An 18314-nucleotide genomic window follows, 5' to 3' on the forward strand; every position below is an offset into this window, starting at 1 on the left:
CTATCTACCAGCACTTTCTCGTTTGGTAAGTTACAGCATCTTTGTTTTGTATAAATATTTTTCCCAGATGGAATGTTTCCCTATATATCTCTCTCTCTTTCTCTGTGTGTGTGTGTGTGTGCGTGTGTGTGTGTGTGTGTGTGTGTGTGTATGTAATAAGTTTTTCGAAAAAAGTATAGTATAGCAGGAGTAAATCTAATGATTGTCTCTAACTAAAAGTCTGTAAGTGTATGTGTATATAATTAGCTTATTTCAAATTTGTCTAATCTTGTAAATACTTTGACGTGTCTAATATCCTTGTAAAAAGAGATTTACAGATGAATAAAGCTAATACTACCAGCACTACTATTTAATACATTAATGTCTACTAGCCCTAGAATTTATATCACCTAAACATTTGTAATATGAGGCATTTCGAAAAGTAAAGATACAATTACTTTCCGTCCTTAAATAGAACATTTATTTAGGAAACGTCAGTTGCTCTTATTAACTGGATTATTTGTTATTCTTCAACATAATCACCACCATTATCCAAACATTTGTTAATTCGGTGCACATTCTTTTGTATCCCACAGTCATAGAAGGTTACCACTTATTGTCAGAATCACATTTCAACTTCATCTTTGACCTCTTCATCATCGTGGAATGATTTTCCACCAAGGTGTGGCTTCAGGTAATGGAAGACATGGAAGTCAGTAGGCACAAGGTCTGGGCTGTATGGCAAATGGTCCAATATGTCCCATTTGAATTGTCATGAAGTGTCATGAAGCAAGTGGACTCCACTTGTCATCATTCTCCTATGTTTGTTTTGAATTGCCCTTCAAAGACATTTCAAAGTCTGGCAATATGCAGCACCATTAATTGTCATCCCAGGAGGCTTAAATTACAACAGAAGAATGACTTGTCTGTCCCAAAAACCAGAAGCCATGATTTTCTTCACTGAAATCGACGTTTTGCATTTCTTGGCTTTTGATGAATTTGAATGGTGCCACTGCATTGATTGTTGCTTCGATTCAGGTGTATGGTGATAAATCCACGTCTCTCCACCTGTTACAATGTGATCAAGGATCTTATCAGCATAGCGTGTGTGGAAGTAAAGTGCAAAGCCCATTCTATTCTTTTTGTGTTCTTCTGTTAACAGTTCTGGAACCCAGTGCCCACACAATTTCCTGTAACCTAACTTGATGGTCACAATGTCATAAAGAGCTGTCATTGAAATGTCCAGTATGATCTGAAACAATTCTTTCAATGTGAGATGTCTATTCACACGAATTGCTTCCTCCATTTTCCGAAGAAGGGCATCAGAGATCACAAATGGCCGAACTGTTCTTTGTTTGCCATGAACATCGGTCCTACCTTCAGAGAAATGACAACTCCATTTCATTACATTTTGTTGATTCATAATGTTCCCATAAACAAAAACAATTTCTTTGTAAATATCTGCTGATCACTGACCTTTTGCATGAAGAAAACATATGACGGAGCGCACTTCACATTTGGCAGAATTCTGAATCAGCGCAGCCATTTTAAACACAATCTACTCCAACCAGATGCAACATACAACTGCCAAATGACCACAAGCAGAAAGCAAACAGTTCAAGGTCAACACCAGTGTTCCCAACTTGCTCGCCAAAACTCATATGTTCCTCTAGTATGTGGTGTATCTTTACTTTCCAAAATATCCTCGTACATGGTGTTCTATCTGTGTTCCTGTATTGTTATGTGTTCTAGTTAATGAGATGTTTTTTACATCACTGGATATTGGTAAAGGCACAGTCTCCAGAAATGTGCTGAATGGCTAAGCAGTATTAAATTTGTGAATTGGTTTGAAAGATGTTTTGGTGATAACACAAGAGCATATTGTGAATTTGGTCACAGTACTTTGTTAGCACATTATACAAACATAGAAACAATAGTGACAAAAAAAGAAAAAAACCACCAGGCAGCTGGAGCATCCTAAACAAAAATACCTTTCAAACCAATGAAAGAATCTTTAGAATTGAATCAAGCTGAGCATTCCCTTCCTCTTTTTTTGCCACTGTGCAATCATATCATGTGGTCACATAAATGAATTGTATGTAAGCAAATTCAGACAATGATGCTGCCATTCAACTTCAAATACCTAGAACAAAGTGTAGTCCAGTTATAAAACATGTACTAACGCTGTATTTTGTCCAAAATATTTGGCAAGATATCAGTGACAGCACGTATAACACTGTAATCGATGAATCAACAGAAATAGAGTGTGACCATATTTTTAGGTTTAACAACAATATATTACACTGCTGCAACCAGTGTAATCATTTCAACATTTTTAAAACAGTCAACCTCAGACATTTTCATTCTATTTTCTTTTAGGAATATTGCAACAATTTCCATTTATTTTTATGTCAAGGAAGGTTCCATTGCTTGCGTTTTATATTATTTACCTACATGACTAGTCTACAATTCACACTTAATTGCCTGGCAGATGATTTATTGTACCATTTTCAGATTGTTTCTGTCCTGCCTGGAATAGCACACAGAAGAAGTGAACACCTACATCTTCTCGTTTATGATGTGATTTGTTTTATTATGATGATACTTCCTCCCTGTGTTGGTGGGGATCAACAAAATATTTCTGCATTTGGAGGAGAAAGATGGTGAATGAAATTTCATAAATAGCTCTTGTTGTAAAAAAAACACACCAATGTTTTAATGATTGCCACCCCAACTCGTGCACCTCTTCTGTGATACTGTCTTCCCTATATTGCGATAATACTGCCATTCTTTGGATTTTCATATTATCCACCATCAATCCTATCTGGTAAGGATCGCATACCATGTAGCACTATTCTAACAGAGAGCAGTCTCTGTAAAGAATTTGCTGCATCTTGTAAGTGTTCTGCCAACAAAGAGCAGTCTTTGCTTTGTCTTCCCCATGTCTTATCTACATTGTCTTCTCAATTAAAGTTGTTCATAATTGTAATTCCTAGGAATTTAGTTGAATTGACAACCTTGAGATTCAGAGATTCATGTGATTTACTCTCTAACTGAAATTTGACAGATTTCTTTTAATACTTATTTTGATGACTTCACACTTTTTTTTTATTTATTTATTTATTTATTTATTTAGGGTCAATTGCCACTTTTTCGACCATACACATACCTTATCTTTGCTGATGTGACATTTCAGTATCCCACAGTGGAAAGCACAATGTTTCAAACCACCATGAGAATGTCGAGTTTGTGACTAATTAAAAAAAAGTTGGAATTTGGTATTTGAATTATTTCCATAATTTACATTTTAACAACTAATTCCACTGACAATGCAACTGACATGTTCAGGGAATTCAGGGAAATGTTACCAGCTAGCAATATAGTGATTAAATACAGCTCTGAAAGAGCAAAAATTGTTGCAATCACAGGAGAAATGGTCAAAAAATGTGCCAACCAAGTACTGCAGTTGAACTATGCTACAGATAATGGGTCTGGAATTGACACCTTGGTCAGTTACAGTGTTTTTATTTGTGTTTCTACAGCCATTATATAGCTTTTTGGTGTCACAGGAAGAATTTCACATCAGTTGACTCAGGACTGTTCTGAAAAATAAGCCACAATTTTTTATCATTTGTACCTCCTGATTTTTTTAAAACTGCATCTCCAAATTTTTGGATTCTAAATTTTAAAGGTTGGCAAGTATGTAGTATCACAACGGTCATGTCATTGTCTTATTTGGATGCTTGATTGTTTCAGGGTGCTGGTACTTCTGGATCATGCCCACTGTCGTTTGGCAAGATAAGTGAGCATAAAGAAGATGCTCCCTTGATGATTGATAAGATCACAGTGACACATGAATCGGGAAGCCCGCAGTTGATGGGGGTTTGTTGACTTCCCAGCTACTGCAGTCCTGCATCACCTTCAGTACTGCCACTAATGCTGTGTCAACTAACAGCCATATTGTCACCTCCACCACTGCCACTAATACTCCATCAGCTAACTGTCACATTTCCGAGTGCCTGATTCAGTATGATGTTAAATGTGCAGAAGTATTATGGACTTTGCAAGCTGTAGAAAATCAAGTTTCCTTTTCTACTACAAGAAGCATAACACTTTGTTTACAGATACGTTCCTGTTCCAAAATGATAAGGTAGCTAATAAGATGCAGTTTGGGTGGACCATGCCATCCTACAGTATTGTTCATGGATTAGCTGTGTACTTTAGGAAAATTATTCTCACAGATCTTGAAGGAGAAATTCCTTTGGTATTCTTATTTGATGAGAGCCTTAACAACATGGCTGAGTTACAGCAAATGGATATTGCTCTTAGATATTGGCACAAAGTTAGCAGACAAGTTGAACTGCACTATTTTTCATCTGCATCTGTAGGCCATAAGACTGCTGCTAATATGTTGGATGGTTTTAAGAGAGAGACTTCTGATTTGAATGTTACCAACAAGCTTCAGGGATCAATGGATGGGCCTAATGTCAACTGGGTATTCTTGACAGATTTTCTTCTTGACCTGAAGAGTATTTGTGGAGATAGTGTATTAATTTTTATTGATGTAGGGTCTTCTTGTCTTCATACAATCCATCAGTGTTTCAAGAATGCAGCCTTAAAGACTAACTGGGATGCTGTACCTTTTCTGAGTTCAATTTATAATGTGTTGAATAATGTGCCTGCAAGGGAAAAAGAGACTGCAGCTGACCAGAGTATAAAAATCATCCCCTTTCTAAAGACTTATGTGGACAAAGTAAAGGAGCACAAGGTTAAAATAGATACTTACATCTACCTAACAATACTGAAGTAACTTGAAGAAGCTTTTTGAGGGAATTCCAATGTGTGACCCTCAGGGAATCTTTCCTGTACAACGCTTTGTCAGCTCTACTTGCTGGTGTGATGTCCTCAGATGTTAAGGGTGAGTTATTATTTGGTACAAAATCAGTGAGTAATATAAAACTTAGCAATAAAGCTGGTCAAATTACTGCAATAGACATGAACTTAGATAATGCCATATGGTCTGAGCTCAGGAAAGTAAAAGTGCCTGCCAAAGATATTTTAACTTTCAAGACTGAATTCAGGGACTTTCAGATCAAAATGTGCTCAAATCTCCTTCTAAAGTCATCTTTGAGTACAGAATTTGTAGAACATAAACTTTTATGGTCCAGTTGTAATAAATTGCAGTCCAAGAACTGCCAAGGCTAGAGTCTTGAACACATTTCAGAAATTCTCTTTACAGAAGTGGATAAGTGCTAAGGACTGTGATAAAGGTTAGAAATAATTCATGCAACATCTTGATAAGGAGGTACTTTTGGATCTCTGTGCAAACTATAGGATGACTGAGATGAGAATAAATGACTTTTAGAGAGACTTATTGGATGGTAATACCACCTATCAGCATTTGTATAGCTTTCATCAAAAGGTTCTCAGTGAGCCATGGTCAATTAAGCCTTTGTACAGCAAGGTTTTACCACTGAAGAAGAGTATATGATAGTCAACCAAGAAACCAAGTCATTGGTAGCCATAAGTAACATGTATTATGGCCTGTATCTTCAAGATTGACCTTAACAAGAGGATGATTCTGGACTATCATAATGTTTGGGATTGGTATGGTGAGGCTTTAAAGCAGAAGCAACATAAAGAAGAAGAAAAAGCTGGGAGAGCTAGATAGAAGAGGTCCATCATCCACCAAGAGAAAAGACTGGAGGTCATAAACTCACAGATACTGGCTTATAGGGCCACTGTACTGAGTGGAATTGGTGAAGAGATCATTTCTCTCACAAAGGAGTTCTGATTGGTTTGCACTGATTGATTTGAATTGTTTGTTTAGCAAAATACAGAGTATTATTATTTGGCAGATAAAAGTCACTAAATGTAGCCCCCTGCTGTCTTATTTTTTGTAGTTTAATGTTATATTATACAACATATTTCTTTTATATTTGTCTGATCTGATGCATTATCTTGCCTAGTAAGTTCACAAATGCTTTATGGTGGGATGAAGGTATTACCAGTGTATGAAACTGAACTGAAAAGGTGACTGAAAATACATCTGAACTGCTGTTCAGTTTGCTAGGCTTGTCAGGATATGAATACATATTTTATACACTCTAGTTTGTGTCTATTTTTCCAAACCCCTTGTAATATTTAGTGTCAGAGTCTTGGCCATAGCAGACAGTCCATAACAATCCATACTAATTTAGTGAAATAATGGACAGGCAGCTTATGTGCCAGACTGCACACAAAAGAAAGAAAACTCATACAGAAATTAGTTGTGAAATGTGTATCACAAGCTGATGTGAAAAAGTATTTCAAGCCATGTATCTTAAATCATTTGTTACTCCATTTCCATCATATGTGAAGGAGCCTCACAACCATTTTGTGGACGAATCTCTTACTTCACACCTTTTTCAGGCACATGTAGTTACCCATATCACTGCTTCAGTTTGTCAATACTTAACTCAGCTTCACAAATAAAATTGGAGTTCTATGCAAGAGTGTGGGTTTGTATCCTAACCTATTTTTTTTATTTATTTATTCATTTGTGTTCCATAGATCCAGTATACAAGAGTCTTGTGCAGATGTGGAGTGAGTCATAATTATAAACAGACAATTCTAATCTGTCAGGAGGAAGCGTGACAACTGATAATGCTCTGTGGAAAGAAACATATATTCCGAAGAATAGTTTTTGATGTCATCTCTGCTGCAATATTTGTCCTCAGCCTTTCATTTGATAAATGACTTATATAGTTTGAGACAAAACTTAAAAACGAGATAGTAGTAAATCAGTATTGTTAATGCACAGCTGAATTGGCATTTTTGGCGGTGTGTTACAAGGATTTGTACTATTATAATGATTTGAATTCTTGTTAAAAATTCTTACTGACTTCCTTAACAACTTTTCAGATACATTATGTATGATGTTGGGTAGTTAAACCTCCAGTTGAAAGCTTTGCTTAGATCGCACAGTGTGAGTGCCTCAAACTCTCTCTCCACGAATGCCTGCTTTACTATTCTGCAATGGTACAGGACTTCCCCTTCTGGAAACCATGTTGTTCATCTTTGAAGAGATCTTTCATGATGGATTCAATCACTTGCGCTAGTGTAGGAATGATTGATATTGGCCTAAACTTGGCACATTATGTGGGTTTCATTTTTTGTAAACTGGTAATGTCCTTGCAAGTTTCAAGAAATCTGGGAAAGCTAAAACAGATAGGCAGTTGTTTATAGCTGTTGCTAGTGGCTGTGCTATTCTTCCAGCAATTTTGATTAGGACAGTACAGGACATCCTGTAAATATCTTAACTCTCTGAAGTTTTGTAAGATTTTACTATTTTCACTATGTCATTTGCATGTACTTTTTTCCATGTTTCAAATTTACTGTGTGTTTTATTTGGTGAGTAAACATCAGAATCTATAACTGAATCTGGGATTTCAGCAACAGTGTTTCTTATAACTTTGATAAAGTAGTCATTGAAGTCATCAGGACTGCAGGCATTACAAGTGGGAGTAGGCTTCTTCCTATGTTTATTTACTGGAGTCCTGAGTTCTTTGACTGCCCATTGTATACATGCAGTGCATTTTCTCTCAGCATAAAATTTATCTGTAAGGACTGACAGTGTCACTTAATTTGCTGAAAATTACTGAATTTTGTACAAGTGTAACACCTAATGAAAAGGCAAAACTTCTGTTTGCTTTTCATTTAATCATAAGATTGACAGTGTTTTAGATATAAAAGCAGTTTTGCAAACTTCAAATTTGTTATTGATTCTGATCTGATGAACAATTTTATGTTCATATTACATTTTTGAAATATGATTCAAACAATTTTTATTATGATTTGATGCCATTACGTAAGTTTAAAGGTTTGATTCCATGGAAAATATGTTTTAGCTTTAAAAGCTCTGATGGAAGCATCACATGGTCTTAATATAAACACCTAAAAATCAATGTATTCCACAAAACAACAAAAACAATCAGTGTTTGATAATGTAGTTGGATACCTAAAAAATCTACTCACCAATCAACAGCAGAATGAGCACATAAAAATAGGTTATGATTATGTAAGATTTCTGATCTGGAAGAAGGAGCCACTGGCTCCAAAAGCTTGCATAATTCTAACTTTCTTTTGGGTACATGTTCTGACACCACTTGCTGAGTAGATTTTTATCCATCCAAAGTATTCAACATGTTCGAGATTTTGGAATGATAAACTGATATTAAATAGTGGGTCGTACAATAAAAGTTTCTTTTAAATTATGATTTCATAATATGTCACTGTCATAGCTATTAGATGAAAAACAATTTTAGCCAACTAAAATTTTCTGTACACACTTTAATTCTTTGTTTTGATAAATCTATGTTTTTAAGAATACATCATAAACATACAGATGTGTGTCAATATTTGTTCTGCATTTGAAGAGGAGACATATTTTTATAGCATTTCTACTGGAGTGTTTTACAACATAATGTTCACCACATATGTATTTAAAAATGAAATAAAGCAACTAAAAGAGTAAGCTAACAGCAGCAGTCAGTAATTATGGGATTGCTGCTAATTCAAAGTTAGAGTTAACTCATTAATAAAAACGGAAAGTTTTCATATGAAAATGGCTTTCATTTACACAGCTTACCTATTTATTTACCCTCTACACAATCAATTCTGTAAAAGAGATAGCTTGCTGTTCATTCGGCACTAGAGAGTTAATAACATTTAGAAATATAGAAGTCCTTACTTTTTTTGTCAACTTAGGTCATCACTTGCCCTTGAAACCTCAAATTTTGTCAGGGAAAAATGCAAAAACTTGGGGGAACTTGTGGAACCCTCAATGTATTCCATACTCTCTCTCATCTAAGGATCCTGATGAGATATAAATTCTTAAAAGATAATAAATTTCTTTAATAAGAAACTTTGCAAATTATGTAATTGATCAGTGGTAACGTACAAATGTGTTTACTGTAACAATAGATTAAGTGCTATTCTGATTTAAATTGCTTCACAATCTATCAGTCTTGAATTACTGCATCTTTTCAAACACAAATGTAAGGACAGCATTTGAAGAACCATTACTATCCATGAGAAAGAAAGTTGACTGTTGTGATATTAAGCAAATATAAGCATCATAGGTTATATACAGAAGATTTTCTTTACAGTTATTAGTGTTATTCATTAAAATAGGAAGCAAAAATAACAACTGAAGCTGTTTATACCTGGCAATCTGTGACTTGGTTCTCAACAACAGACTAGGTTAGTGGATTGAACGATGCCTGGTATAAAGTGTTACACACTTCATGACAAGTAAAGTAATACAATTAGTTAGGCATTGCATGTTTCATGCTCACTAAGGTAAGTTATTTTTCCTTTTACAAATACTTTGTCATTAATATTTCCATTATCAGTCTTTGGTGTGCTCCTGGTTAAAATTGGTATATATGATATCCATTTTCATTCCAATATCATTAACTAAAATTTTATTTTAATATCTTTTTACAAGCATATTTTTAGTTTATCTGATTTCATCTCTCAAAAATACTATTTATTTGTTATATTTTCTGATAACGCACACGTGAAGGCTCCATACAGTTCACAGTCTCCATTTGAATGCATGAAGGATGTACTTACGGAAAAAAAAATTACTTGTATTTCGCGGTGCATTGAAATACCCAGGACAAGTAGAAATCGATCGCAAGTAACAAAGTGTTCTTTTCATGCAGCGAACAATATAGCCATCAATCAGTGTCAGATCACGAAATGGTTTAAAACCAATAGGCCAGAAAGTAATATTCAAGCTGGGAAACAAACTCAAAGTATGAAATGGTTCAAGCCAAAAAGAAATGAAGCACAAATTTTGCAAGCTCCAAAAATACTGGAAGACAAACAAGCTGCTGTACGTGTGTCTTCCAGAACAAGGAAAGTTCCAGAGAGGAACAGTGATTTTTTTATGGCTGGCACCAGGGAAATCACTTCAGCACCATCCAGATCCAGTGCTACAAGAATGTAACTATGGATGTAAGTACACAATATCAAAGTGACAAAGTAATGTGCAAGCCAAGTGAGCAACCTGATGGGCTGCTACAGAAGAATCCAGACCTACCCTTTTGTGAAGATGACTCATTTTTAAATATTAGGTCTTTAAAAAATAAAATTGATGATCTTAGTAGTAACTATATACTGCGTTGTAATATAAATTGTTTAAGTGCTGAACACTCGTGTGACAGAAGCTCTAAGTTACATGAGCTAAAAGTTTTTTATCTGAATTTCTAAATGTTAAAGTAATTTGTTTAAATGAACACAGCCTTAGTAATGATACCATAAAAGTTTTAAATAAAATTGAAAACTTCAAGGTAGCTTCCAGCTTTTGTAGGATAAATAAGTCATGAGGAGGTTCATGCATACTCATTCATTCTGAGTTAGATTACCATGTAAGATGTGACTTCAATTGTTTTAATGAAGAGTGGATTTTTGAGAGTTGCTGTATTGAGTTAAAGGGCTTAAATGTTGTTATAATGTCAATTTATAGATTCCCAGGGAAGGTGATAACTGACCATTTCCTACATAAATTTCAGAGTTTGTTAGAATACCTCAGTAAAGAAAAGAGGAAAAAAATTGTGGTTGCTGATGGTTTCAACATCAATGTGTTGAATGAAACATGTGAGGTATCAAAATATAGCTTCAAATTAAATTTTTCTGAATCTACAAGAGAAAATGCTCAGTCAGCTACATGTATTGACAATATTTTAAAGAATTACCTAGTTGAAGATGGATATAAATTTTGTCTAGATCTATAAATTTCTGATCATTCAGCATTATTCATTGAGCTAGCCAGAGCAGGTAGAGAAGTCCCATGTAAAAAAGCTTATGTAAAAAGGATCTTCAACCAAGAAACTTTGACTCTATTCCATGATAAGCTCAAGGAGACAGAATGGCACTTTGATAAAAATATTTGATGCACAGCAAATTTTGAAGCATTTCTTAGGGATTTTCTAAGTGTTTTCAATGAAATGTTTCCACAAAAAACTTATTTTAATAAAATAACAAAATTAAAATGGATCACTAAAGGTATAAAAATCCCAGTGCCAAGAAAAAGCAGCTACATAAGGAACTAAGACATAATAAAAAATTGAATTTATTGAATATGTTAAATGATACAAAAGTACATTTAAGAAAGTTGTCAAAGCAGCAAAGCAAATGACAAATAATAAATTAATCTTAAAACATGAGAATAAATAAAAGGCAGTGTGGTCAGTTGTAAAACATGAATCAGGTATCAAAGCCTCTAGATATGGAATTAGTACAATTAAGCTTGAAGATGTGATCATTGTAAATCCAGCTCAAATTTCAGAATGCTTCAATGAGTTCTTCATTAATGTAGTGAAACCAGAAGTTAATGTTGCAGATTATGAGAACAATGTATGTCCCTTTGGACTAAATCATAATTCTGAATGCTTCACAAAAGTCAAAACAGTTTCAACAATAGATGTAGAAATTTTTTTATTAAAACTAAAAAACAAAAATTCTGCAGGTTGGGATGGAATACCAGCAAAAGTCCTTAAATTTGTGTGTAAAATAATAGGATACCCACTATCTAAAATAATAAACCAATCCTTTGAACAAGGAAGCTTCCCAGAGGTGCTGAAGTATGCAGAAGTAAAACCGTTGCTCAAAAAAGGGTCAAGAGAGGATATGGGGAATTATAGTCCCATCTCCCTCCTTCCACTCCTATCAAACATCTTTGAAAATGCTGCTGCTATGCAGATTCGAATTTTTTTGGAGAAATATGATATTATTACAGAAAATCAATTTGGTTTCCTGTGTGGCAAAAGTACTACTGATGGAATTAACAAGTTTATCGACAAGATCAGCACATCATTAGACACCCATAATAAAGTTGCAGGAATATTTTGTGATCTCACAAAAGCCTTTGACTCTGTAGATCATGCACTGCTCATCTATAAGCTTGACAATTATGGGATCAAGGGTAATGTTCTAAATTGGATTACTTCATACTTATCAAATAGGAAACAAAGAGTGATTGTCTCATCAAATGCAGCAAATTACTATTCAAAATGGAAAAACCATTAGCCCAAGGTGTCCCTCAAGGCTTGATCGTAGGACATATTTTGTTTTTGTTCTATGTTAATGATTTACCGAACAATATAAATGCTCCATCGATTTTATTTGCAGATTACACATCTGTATTAATTGAAAACCAGGAGCCAGAAAACATCCCTCCCTATATAATAAGCACAATGAACAAACTAGAAACATGGTTCCAACTGTATGGATTAAAATTGAACATCCCCAGAACCCACATGGTCCAGTTCAGAAAAAAAAGTCAAAACTCCAAGAAATTAAAATAACTCATAAAAACCAGGATATAGAAGAAGTAAATTCTGTGAAGATTTTAGGGTTAAACTTAGATAAAAAAATTTAATTGGAATAAACTTGTTGACTACCTGTTAACCAAATTATGTAGCTTTGCATTTACTATGCAAATATTAGCTGGTGCAACAAACATTAATACAAGGAAAATTGCATACCACAGCTACTTTCAATCAGTTGTAAGGTATGGTATTATTTTTTGTGGAAATTCAAGCAATATATTGCGCATACTAAAGTTACAGAAAAGAATAATAAGGAATATGTGTACTGCCCATCCAAGGATATCATGTCGCCCACTATTTGAAAAACAATAGCTATTAACAGTTCCCTCACATCTATGATATTATCATATTTCTACATAGCAATTTAGAGTTATTTGAGAAAAACTGTTTCAGTCACGTATATAACACGAGAAACAAAGACAATTTTATGCTTAACTCTCATTGCTTAAACCTATATGCACAGTCTCCTAGGTATATGACAATGAAAATCCATAACAAGCTAAAAGGAAAGAATGTTCTGAGTATGAACCTAGAGACACTGAAAACAAAGCTATATGATATACTTGTCAAATGCTGCTACTACACTGTTGAGGAGTCCATGAAGGATGAACTGAACATTTGAGCAGGGTAAATTTACATATAGTCTTGTGTGTAAATGAAGCTGTCGTTCACAAAAGAGAGGAAAGAAAAATAAAAGTTTATATTAATGTTAAAATTCTTTGTACCAATTAGGCCTAAGTTGTGTTATCCATTTTTTTGACGTGTCTCCTGTACACTAATCATATGATTAGAAATTGTATGTTGTGAGACGAATAAAACACTATTCACTCTTCACTATTCTCCTAAATCGCCCATTATTTCATCTTGTTGGACCTTTATGTAATTAATTTACTTCTTGTTCAGAGGATAGTCAGTGTTCATCACAGTGAAGGAAAAAAAACTACCCCACAATGGAAAGTGGACATCTTATGGGAAGCTAGCCCTGAAATATGTATGTATAAATCAACATCTAATCTCTGGAAGCCATTTAAAAGTGTAAGGACACTTCAGACACTATTGTCATTTCACCACATTCTTTTATCCCCCTAATGTTGAGTGGAAAGAGTGACCACTGGTAAGCTTCCATATAAGCTTCTATTTCTCTCATTTTTACAACATGGTCATTTCTCTAGTTGTGCATGGAAGGAAAGAATGTGATGCCTCAGTCATCTAGGTATGTCTGCACCTAGAAGTTTAAGAGTTAAAATCTCCATAACATCTCTGATGGCTATCAATGGAATATGATGAGTACTGCTGCTCTTCTTGGGGTCTCCTCTATTTTGTCTAACTGACAAGTTTCTCAGTCTGTTAAGCAACAGAAGATTCAGACAAATGAATGTTTCATGAAACACTTATTTCTTGAATAAATTGTGTTTAATTTTCATTCTTGTAATGAACATCAGTCATACAATCTGATTTCCTAAAACTTTTTTCTGTGATAGTTTCATTTTAGTTTGACCTGGATGAATATGTCTTAATACTTATTGGTCCTCACATTCTTGAGCGACAAAATGACAATAGTACAATGTAACAGTAAGGGATACTTAGCCCTGTTTGATGTTGGTCCATGAACGATGGACCTTGCCGCTGGCAGGGAGGCTTGCGTGCCTCAGCGATACAGAAGGGTATCTGTTGAGAGGCCAGACAAATGTGTGGTTCCTGAAGAGGGGCAGCAGCCTTTTCAGTAGCTGCAGGGGCAACAGTCTGGATGATTGACTGATGTGGCTTTGTAACACTAATCAAAATGGATGTGCTGTCCTAGTTTTGCGAACGGCTGCAAGCAAGGGGAAACTACGGCCGTAATTTTTCCCGAGGGCATGCAGCTTTACTGTATGGTGAAGTGATGATGGCGTCCTCTTGGGTAAAATATTCCGGAGGTAAAATAGTCCCCCATTCGGATCTCCAGGTGGGGTCTACTCAAGAGGACAATGTTATCAGGAGAAAGAAAACTGGCATTCTATGGATCAGAGCATGAAATATCACATCCCTTAATTGGACAGGTAGGTTAGAAAATTTAAAAAGGGAAGTGGATAGTCTAAAATTAGATATAGTGGGAATTAGTGAAGTTCAGTGGCAGAAGGAAGAGGACTTTTGGTCAGGTAAATACAGGGTTTTAAATACAAAATCAAATATGGGTAATGCAGCAATACGTTTAATATGAATAAAAAATAGGAGTGTGGGTAAACTACTACGAACAGCATAGTAAATGCATTATTGTGGTAGATACGAAGCCCATACCTACTACAGTACTACTACAGTACTACAGTACTACTACAGTAATACAACTAGCTCTGAAGATGATGAAGAAATTGATCAAATGTATGATGAGATAAAAGAAATTATTAAGGTAGTGAAAGAAGGCGAAAATTTAATAGTCATGGGTGACTGGAATTTGAGAGTAGGAAAAGGGAGAGAAGGAAACATAGTAGGTGAATATGGACTGGGGATAAGAAATGAAAGAGGAATCTGTCTGGTAGAATTTTGCACAGAGCATGACTTAATCATAGCTAACACTTGGTTCAAGAAACATAAAAGAAGGTTGTATACATAGAGGAATCCTGGATATGCTAGAAGGTATCAGATAGATTATATAATGGTAAGACAGAGATTTGGGAACCAGGTTTTAAGTTGTAAGACATTTCCAGGGGCAGATGTGACCAAGATCTATAGGTTACGAACTGTAGATTAAAACTGAAGAAACTGCAAAAATGTGGGAATTTAAGGAGGTGGGACATGGATAAACTGACTAAACCAGATGTTGTACAGAGTTTCAGGGAGAGCATAAGGGAACAATTGACAGGAATGGGGGAAAGAAATACAGCAGAAGAAGAAAGGGTAACTCTGAGGGATGAAGTAGCGAAGACAGCAGAGGATCAAGTAGGTAAAAAGTCGAGGGCTAGTAGAATCCTTGGAAAACAAAAGAAATATTGAAATTAATTGATGAAAGGAGAAAATAAAAAATGCAGTAAATGAATCAGGAAAAAGGAATACAAGCATCTATAAATTAAATCGACAAGAAGTACAAAATGGCGACGCAGGGATGGCTAGATGACAAATGTAAGGATGTAGAGGTTTAGCTCACTAGGGGTAAGATAGATACTGCCTACATGGAAATTAAAGAGACCATTGGAGAAAAGAGAACCACTTGTATGAATATCAAGAGCTCAAATGTAAACCCAGTTCTAAGCAAAGAAGGGAAAGCAGAAAGGAGGAAGGAGTATATAGAGGGTCTATGCAAGTGTGATTTACTTGAGGACAATATTATGGAAATGGAAGAGGATGTAGATGAAGATAAATTGGGAGATATGATACTGTGTGAAGAGTTTGACAGAGCACTGAAAGACCTGAGTCAAAACAAGGACCCGGGAGTAGACAACATTCCATTAGAACTACTGACGGCCTTGGGGGAGCCAGCCCTGACAAAACTCTACCATCTGGTAAACAATATGTATGAGACAGGCAAAATACCCCAGACTTCAAGAAGAATATAATAATTCCAACACAGGTGCTGACAGATGTGAAAATTACCAAACTATCAGTTTAATAAGTCACAGCTGCAAAATATTAACACGAATGCTTTACAGACAAATTGAAAAACTGGTAGAAGCTGACCATGGGGAAGATCAGTTTGGATTCCATAGAAACGTTGGAACACATGATGCAATACTTACCTTACTACTTATTTTAGAAGAAAGATTAAGGAAAAGCAAACCTACATTTCTATCATTTGTAGACTTAGAGAAAGCTTTTGACAATGTTGAATTTAATATTCTCTTTCAAATCCTAAAGGTGGCAGGGCTAAAATACAGGGAGCGAAAGGCTATTTACAATTTGTACAGAAACCAGATGGCAGTTATAAGAGTCGAGGGGCATCAAAGGGAAGCAGTGGTTGGGAAGGGAGTGAGACAGGGTTGCAGCCTATTCCCGATGTTATTCAATCTGTATATTGAGCAAGCAATAAAGGAATCAAAAGAAAAATTTGGAGTAGGTATTAAAATACACGGAGAAAAAATAAAAACATTGAGGTTTGCCGATGACATTGTAATTCTGCCAGGATAATGGAAGGTAGTCAAATTAAGTTGGGTGATGCTGAGGGAATTAGATTAGGAAATGAAACACTTAAAGTAGTAAAGAAGTTTTGCTATTTGGGAGCAAAATAACTGATGATGGTCAAAGTAGAGAGGATATAAAATGTTGACTGGCAATGGCAAGGAAAGTGTTTTTGAAGAAGGGAAATTTGTTAATATCGAGTATAGATTTAAGTGTCAGGAAGTCGTTTTTCTGAAAGTATTGGTATAGAGTGTAGCCATGTATGGAAGTGAAACATGGACGGTAAATAGTTTGGACAAGAAGAGAATAGAAGCTTTCGAAATGTGGTGCTACAGAAGAATGCTGAAGATTAGGTGGGTAGATCACATAACTAATGAGAAGGTATAGAATAGAATTGGAGACAAGAGGAGTTTGTGGCACAAAAGGTATGTTCTGAGACATCAAGGGATCTTGAATTTAGCATTGGAGGGCAGCGTGGAGGGTAAAAATCGTAGAAGGAGACCAAGAGATAAATACACTAAGATGATTCAGAAGGATGAAGGATGCAGTAAGTACTGGGAGATGAAGAAGCTTGCACAGGATAGAGTAGCATGGAGAATTGCATCAAACCAGTCTCAGGACTGAAGCCCACAACAACAAACAACATAAAGAATGGATGCATGAAGGATGAAAAGTGGAACTAATGGGTACCTTCACACTACAGGAAGTGAAAGATTTCTAATATGAATTCAGCAAGTGAGAGAACAAGATCAATTGACATCATCATTGCCACTGCTTGAGCATTAACCAATCAGCATGGAGCCCTAGGAGTAAACCAACCAGCCTGGAGTGGAAAAACGAACAATCTGTTGTGGTTTTATGAACTGTTGCAGTAAACATTCAGCCATTATAGGTAAGGCATCCTGGAGAATAATCAACAAACATCGTAAAGCCACCAGAAAGGGACAGAATGAGTCTGTTAGCATTAGACATGATGATCATCCAGTGAAACATACAAATGAAGTATGTAATTTTTCAATAAGCATCTTATCTCTACTTTTGACCAACCTGCCCATATTATAGATCTACAGGCTGTCACACTAAATAATGCCACAGGTGGTATAGAGCTCGAATATATGAAGGTGAATCAACAGGAAATATTTAACACAATACAAAAGCTAAAGAACAAGCATCTGGATGGGATGGTATCTCAAATGTTGTGTTAAGGAAACGTGCCAATGAAATAACTAAACCCCTTACCCATCTTATCAACTGTAGTATTAATGAAAACATATACCAAAATGCCTTAAAAATAAGTGTAATTCAGCCAATCCATAAGAAGGGAAGTAATGAAAAAGTTTCGAATTATAGATCAAATCATTAATCCCTGCCTTCATTGAAATACTTGAAATAGTTTTCCTATCACAACTCAAAACATCTTTCTCAAGACACAAAATGCTTGCCGAATCACAGCACTGATTTAGGAAAGACCTAAGCACAGCTACTGCTGTTACCAGTTTCTTCCATGAAGTGTATAGCAATATGGAATGGTGATGTAAATAAAATAGAAAGAAACTTCCACATGGGAAAAATATATTAAAAACAAAGATTCCAAGACTTACCAAGCGGGAAAGCGCCGGCAGACAGGCACAATGAACAAAACACACAAACACACACACAGAATTACTAGCTTTCGCAACCGATGGTTGCTTCTTCAGGAAGGAGAGTGGAGCTGGAAGTGGGAGATTGAGTAGATGGGAGAGACTGGGTCTGTGTGCAATGAGAGGAGGTTGAAGTTTGTTGGAAAGGTTGTGGAGGGTGAGTGAGTTGCCTTTCCGGAGGTGGGAAACCAGGAGATTGGATAGTTTTTTGAGGTGGAGGGTGGTA

At 35.6% G+C, this 18314-nt stretch overlaps 1 protein-coding gene across 1 annotated transcript in view; it reads right to left on the bottom strand.

Moving 5' to 3' along the window:
* LOC126271860 (uncharacterized) overlaps nt 1-18083 on the bottom strand; it is a 74472-nt gene extending 56389 nt beyond the window's left edge. The window contains exon 1 of the mRNA XM_049974197.1: nt 18050-18083. The gene's annotated coding sequence lies outside the window, so the exon portion shown is untranslated. The remainder of the gene's footprint in view (nt 1-18049) is intronic.
* Between the last annotated feature and the right edge of the window lie 231 nt (nt 18084-18314).

Source organism: Schistocerca gregaria, chromosome 5 (assembly GCF_023897955.1).
Source record: "Schistocerca gregaria isolate iqSchGreg1 chromosome 5, iqSchGreg1.2, whole genome shotgun sequence".
NCBI lineage: Eukaryota > Metazoa > Arthropoda > Insecta > Orthoptera > Acrididae > Schistocerca > Schistocerca gregaria.